The sequence below is a fragment of the Mustela erminea genome, chromosome 5, assembly GCF_009829155.1.
Source record: "Mustela erminea isolate mMusErm1 chromosome 5, mMusErm1.Pri, whole genome shotgun sequence".
NCBI classification, from domain to species: Eukaryota; Metazoa; Chordata; class Mammalia; order Carnivora; family Mustelidae; genus Mustela; species Mustela erminea.
Genome location: NC_045618.1, coordinates 92190897 through 92197749, shown reverse-complemented (window position 1 = coordinate 92197749; position 6853 = coordinate 92190897). Strand labels below are relative to the sequence as shown.

The 6853-nt window shown below is 33.3% G+C and overlaps 1 non-coding gene across 1 annotated transcript; it reads left to right on the top strand.

Moving 5' to 3' along the window:
- Positions 1-4389: 4389 nt before the first annotated feature.
- On the top strand, positions 4390-4496 carry LOC116592113. The gene has a single exon (XR_004286306.1). It is a non-coding gene; the product is annotated as a U6 spliceosomal RNA (small nuclear RNA).
- The last annotated feature ends 2357 nt before the right edge of the window (positions 4497-6853 follow it).

Sequence of the window (6853 nt, the reverse complement as noted above, 5' to 3'; positions counted from 1 at the left end):
GATACTTGCAAATCTTACATCTGATAAGGTGTTAATATCTAAAATATATAAATAACTTATAGCTCAATGCCTTAAAAATAATCAATCCAAATAAAAAGTGGGCAGAGGACCTGGATAGACATTTTTCTATAGAGGACAGGTAGACAGCCAATAGATAAATGAAAAAATGCTTAAGATCATTCATCATCAGGGAGATTCAAATCAAAACCACAATGAGATATCACCTCACACCTTTCAGAATGGCTAGTACCAAGAAGACAAGAAACATCAAGTCTTGGTGAGGATGTGGAAAAAAAGGAACTCTTGTGCACTGTTAGAGGGAATGTAAATTGTGTCACTGTGAAGAACAGCATGAAAGTTTCTAAAAAAAAAAAAAAAAGTAGACATACTATATGATCCAGTAATACTACTTCTTCATATTTAATAGAAGAAAACAAAAATATTAATTTGTAAAGAAATATATACCCCCACATCTATTGAAGCATTATTTACAATAGTCAAGATACGTAAGTGACTTAAACATCCATTTATAGATGAATGGAGAAAGAAGATGTGATACACACACACACACACACACACACACACACAATGGAAGATTACTGAGTCATAAAACAGTATGAAATCTTGCCATCTGTGACAACATGGATAGACCTAGGGGGTAAAATACATGAAATAAGTCAGATAGAGAAAGACAATATCATATGATTTTACTTTTATGTTATCTAAAATAAAAACAAAACATGCATAAATACAGAGAACAAACTGGTATTGCCAGAAGGCAGAGGGATAAAGGGATGGACTAAATAAGTGAAGGGAATTAAGAGAACCAAATTTCCACTTACACAATGAATAAGTCATGAGGATGTAAAGTACGCATAGGGAATACAGTCAATAAATAATAATGTAATAGATTTTTATGAAGACAGGTGGTAACTACACTTTAGGTGATCATTTTATAATGTATATAAATGCCAAATCACTGTGTTGTACACCTGAAGCTAATATAATATTGTATGTCAACTATATTTAATGAAAAATAAACAGGAAGAAGTATATTTGGATAATAACTAATGGATCATTCAATAAGGGTGATTATTGTGGGTATTTCAGAAAAAAAGAAAGATCCTTACCTCCTCTAAATTCTAAAGTTAATGACTAAATATAAAATACCAAATAAGAATTAATCAGTAGTGAATACTTTCCTGTTCTTATCTGGGAGATGTGTTTCTAAGCATATGAACAACAAAAGAGGGGCTCCTGGGTAGCTCAGTCCATTGAACTTCTGCCTTGGGTTCAGGTCATGATCTCAGGGTCCTATGACTGAGCCCCTCATCCAGCTCCCTGCTCAGCAGGGAGTCTTCTCCCTCTCCCTCTGCCCCTGTTCATGTTCTCTCTCATGCACACTCTCAAATAAATAAAACCTTTAAAAAACAACAAAAGAAGTGAAAAACACAAAGTTCACGAGACTTCAGCAAATAAGCATTTAAAACTGCTATTCATCAAATTAAAACACACACACACACATATAGAATACAAAATTGTGGGCAAAGTTATTGTAAGAGCTATTCAAAATATTCTAACATTCCATAAAATTAATAAAAAGTATAATATTTTTCATAACAATGTTGGTAGACATGTCAAATATTAGGCAGTATTAATGGTGTAACATATTCTAAATAATCCAATAGAGAAATATAACTAAAGATTTATCACACACTTAGGAATAAGTAAAAATTTAAAAAACAAGCTGACAATATTAATATCGAGTTGAAAGAGGTTTCTAATTAAATGTTAATGTGATTATGAAAAGACTCAACTTTTCTGGAATAAATTCCTAAGTATTTATTATGTCAACAAATTTCAAAATTCTAAATATCTAAAATATCTAATGTTTAAGTTAAGGAGCAATAGTATGTGAATAACTGAAATGTTCAAGTACAAATAATATTTACCCATGCCTCATTCACTTGAGAAAATGTCATGTAGACAATCTTATAAATAATTCCCATGCCATACTATAATGGATATTGTGATTCAAGAATTTATATAGAAAGCAAGCCCAAAACAAAACTGAATTTTTAGTATCTATGTTTATCTATCTGAGATGGAGAAACAAAAGGAAATAAATAAGCCCCTAACAAAACTCATCAAAAGGCAATAGAAATGCAGATTTTGTATTCTTCACATAATTATTTCAAATTTTTAAATTTTTCCATCAATAAATATATTTTTACAAAAAATAACATCTATATTATCTTGAAAATGCAATTACAAAACTTCAAAAATAAATTTGACTATGTGGTCCAGTTTGGATGGTATTTACAATGATTGCACATTTTCAACTTTTCAATTATGACAAAAAATAAACATGTAAAATGAAATGGGCATAAACTAGGACTGAAAACTTGTGTGTCACTTATTTACAGCATCTTATTTACAGTGTATATACGGAGAGAAAGGGTTTAAAAATAGTTCATACAGTATTCTATATAGAGTATATAAACTATGTAGAATATACACAGTACATGTGTATAGCAGCTATATAAATTAGAATGGGATAAAAGTTTGCATTTAGAGCATAAAAAGTTGGAGGTAAGGAATAGTGGACAATAAGAAAAATGAAAAATGGATGGGGCATACAAACTGAGTTATTCATTCAACTAAAATACATTAACATGAAATCCATCTATAGAGAATGACTTTAGAACATAATATACTTTATGACAAAATAACATTCTCAGATGCTTGTACCAAATGGGGAACATCAAGCTTGGAAAAGTGACCTAACATAATTTAAGCCTTCACACTTGTTCCAGAATTGCCACTGGGTCCATCAACCACCTGTCCAATCATTTCAGCAACTGGTTGTGTCATAATTGAGATGCAGCTGTTTCTTTTCATACTCCCTTAGGCATTAAAACCATGTGAAAACCAAGCAGCAGAATTCCAGATTTATAATATATCAGTCATAAAATTTGGACATAAACTCTCAGTATGTCCATAATCATTTACTGAGCACCCACAATGTCTATAGCAATATACTAAGTGCCATCAGAAAAATAAACAAGCAAAAAGGACAAACTGAATTGCTACACTTCAAAATAGAACGTATGCACTTGAAAATTTAAGATCATTTATATTTGAGTTTTGCATTATTTAAACAACAAAAAATCATGAATGGAAGTACAAACCATTTTTAAATAGCTTTCATTATTCTAGCATTTCACCTTTTAAGAAAATAATTTTAAGACTACTGGGTTTCCAAAAATCAAATCTCAGCCCTACAAAATTCATCTCTTTGATAGTTGAATAGAAAACCAGCCTTTAGGGAAGTGTTGAGGAAGACCTGGTATTAGTGTTAATTGACAATTACAGCTATAGCTCATTTCAAAAAATGTAAACTGCTAAAACAACTAATCTCTACATTTTAAATCCTTATTTCTTTACATTTTTGTTCCTCTTTTTAAAAACCATATAACTTTTAATAACTATCATTGATATGAAGCACCACTGCTGAAATTAATTGCAGCTTTGGGCTAATGGCAATTTGCTGCAGCAGATCCAGCTTTAAAGACAAAACAAAACACAACACACTGCTTTAAAACTTAAAGTGGATCAGAATTTGGCGTAAGAATAGCTCCTTGGAGGTCCTAGAGTCTTCTGTATAGGGGCTTTCACAGCCTGGCTAACAAATCACTTCATCTGGAGAGGGCTGATGCTGTGAACTCCAGTGGCCCTAACATGTGCTGATGCCAGGTGTACCTTCATTTTGAGAAAATCACTCAATGTATTTTTCACTGGTTTTATCATTTCCTAGAAAATGATAAGGAGTGTGTGTGTGTTTCTCTCTCTGTGTGTGTGTGTGTGTGTGTGTGTGTGTGTGGACCAGCAGTACTGACATTACTTAACAGCTAGTTAGAATGTAAAATATCGGATGTCCTGCAGACCTACTAAATTATAATCTCCATTTTGTTAAGGTTGGCAGATGAGCAATACACACAGTAATATCTGAAAAGCACTGCACTTTAGAATTCTGTGTTCTTTATTAGCTCAATATCTTCACCTACTTCAACTGAGATCAGTTACTACTTTCAACAGCAGTGTAAAATGGTCCTTATCGTGAATTTCCCTTTCGTCTTTCCAACAACAAAGTAGGCAGTAGGTTTAAGTACCTAGGACAGCAATATTTTGGTAGAATTGTGAAAATCTGTAAAATCCTGATATAAAAAAGAAAGGCACTGTTTTGAGAAATTGGTGTTATTAAATAAATTTAGTTGCCTAATTTTGCAAATTATAATAATTTGTAATAAGAATTTATCACATTTTTTCCCTCTATCATAAGGAAGGACTTTTTGGAGGAAATAGAGTTCATTTAAAAGAATGGATATTGTGCTCGCTTCGGCAGCACATATACTAAAATTGGAACGATACAGAGAAGATTAGCATGGCCCCTGCGCAAGGATGACCCGCAAATTCATGAAGTGTTCCATATTTAAAAAAAAAAAAAAAAGAATGGATATTTTGGTGCAGATTCTGAGTAGTATAAACTTTTCCATTTACATAGTAATAAATTAAAGTTTTGAAAAACACAAATAGCTTAAGAAATCAGAAAATAATTTGATCTCTAACCTAGTCCATTTATTTTGTCTCTTCTCAAGTAATTTGTGAAGGGACAAGTTCTTTCCTTCCACTCAGTTGTCATTATTCTCAATTCTATTGTCTCCATTTAGGTTTTCTTTTAAGATTTTATTTATTTATTCATGAAAGACAGGGAGAGAAAGAGACAGAGGGAGCAGCTCAGGGAAAAGCAAAGTCCAATATGGGGCTGCAGCCCAGCACCCTGGGATCATGACCTGAGCACCAAGGCAGACGCTTAATCAACTGAGCCACCCAATGCCCTCCCCTATTTAGTTTTGAAGGATGTTATATTCATGAAAATAAGCACGGAAGAATATCTGAGAATAGCTTTTTTAAGACATATGCATTTAAAATAATTTGCAATTCCTGTTAACATACAAACATTTTTCACAGAACTAGAATAATCTTAAAATTTGGATGGAATCCCAAAGACCCCAAATAGCCAAAGCAATCTTGAGAAAGAAGAACAAAGCTGGAGGTATCACAATTCCAGAGTTCAAGTAATATTACAAAGCTGTAGTAATCAAAACAGCACTGGCACAAAAATAGACACATAGGTCAAAAGAATAGTGAGCCCAGAAATAAACCCACTAACATACGGTCAGTTAATCTCCAACAAAGGAGGCAAGAATATGCATTGGGGAAAAGACAGTCTCTTCTACAAATGGTTCTGGGAAAACTGGACAGCTACATGTCAAAGAATGAAATTGGATCACTTTCTTATACCATTCACAAAAAGTAAACTCAGCATACATTAAAAACCTAAATGTGAAAGCTGAAAGCATGAAAATCCTAAAAGAATTAATAGGCAGTATTTTTCTTTGACATTGGCCCTAAAAACAGTTTTATAGATGTCTCCTAAAGCAAAAGAAGTAAGAGCAAAATTAAACTATTGGAACTACACCAAATAAATGGCTTTTGCATAACCAAAGAGGGGCACCTGGGTGGCTCAGTGGGTTAAGCCTCTGCCTTCAGCTCAGGTCATGATCCCAGCATCCTGGGATCGAGCCCCGCATCGGGCTCTCTGCTCAGCAGGGAGCCTGCTTCCTCCTCTCTCTGCCTGCTTCTCTGCCTACTTGTGATCTCTGTCTGTCCAATGAATAAATAAAATATTTAAAAAAAAAGAAATGCATAACCAAAGAAATTATCAACAAAACAAAAAAACAACCTACTGAATGGGAGAAGATTTTACAAATGACATATTTAATGAACGGTTAACATCTGAAATATGTGAAGAACTTATTTAACTCAATAGCCAAAAAACAAATAATCCACTTGAAAAATGGTCAGAGGACCTGGACAGACATTTATCTAAAGAATATGGCTTACAGACACATGAAAAGATGCTCAAAATCACTTATTCTCAGGGAAATGCAAGTCAAAACCACAATCAAATGTCACCTCACACCTGTCAGAATGGCTAGTATTAAACAGACAAGTGTTAGTGAGGATAGAGAGAAAAAGGAGCCCTCATGGAATTCCCTTGTGGGAATATAACTGTGGAAAAGAGCATGGAGAGACCTTACAAAATTAAAAATAGATTTACCATATGATCCAGTAATTCCACTGCTGGGTATTTACTCTAGAAAATAAAAACAGTAACTTGAAAAGATATATGAACTTTGATGTGAATTGCACTTCCACTGACAATAGCCAAGATGGAAGCAACTCAAGTGCCCATCTATAGATGAATGGATGCATTAGGGATATATGAATATATGAAATGAAATATTAGTCAGCCATGAAAAAGAATGAGATCTTGCCATTTGGAACAACATGGATGGACCTAGAAGGTATAATGCTAAGTGAAGTAAGTCACATAAAGAAAGATAAATAACATTCAACTTCACTTATATGTGCAATTTAAGAAACAAATGAACAAAGAAGAAAAGAGGCAAACAATAACAACAAAAGATTGTTAAAATACAGAGAACAAACTAGCGGTTGCCAGAATGAAGATGAGTGGGGTGGGGGATGGTTGAAACAGGTGAAAGGGATTAAAAGTACAAATATCTTGATTAGTATGGAGTACTGTAAAGAATTGTTGAATCAGTGTATTGTATACCTGAAACTAATAAAACATTGAATGTTATATACATTCATATGTGTGTGTGTGTGTGTATGTGCGTGAATTTCAGTTTGAAATTCCTTTTCAAGTCTCTTCCACGTGTTAGTCACACAGCAGAGTATCTCTCTTGCTGATATTCAGTTATTT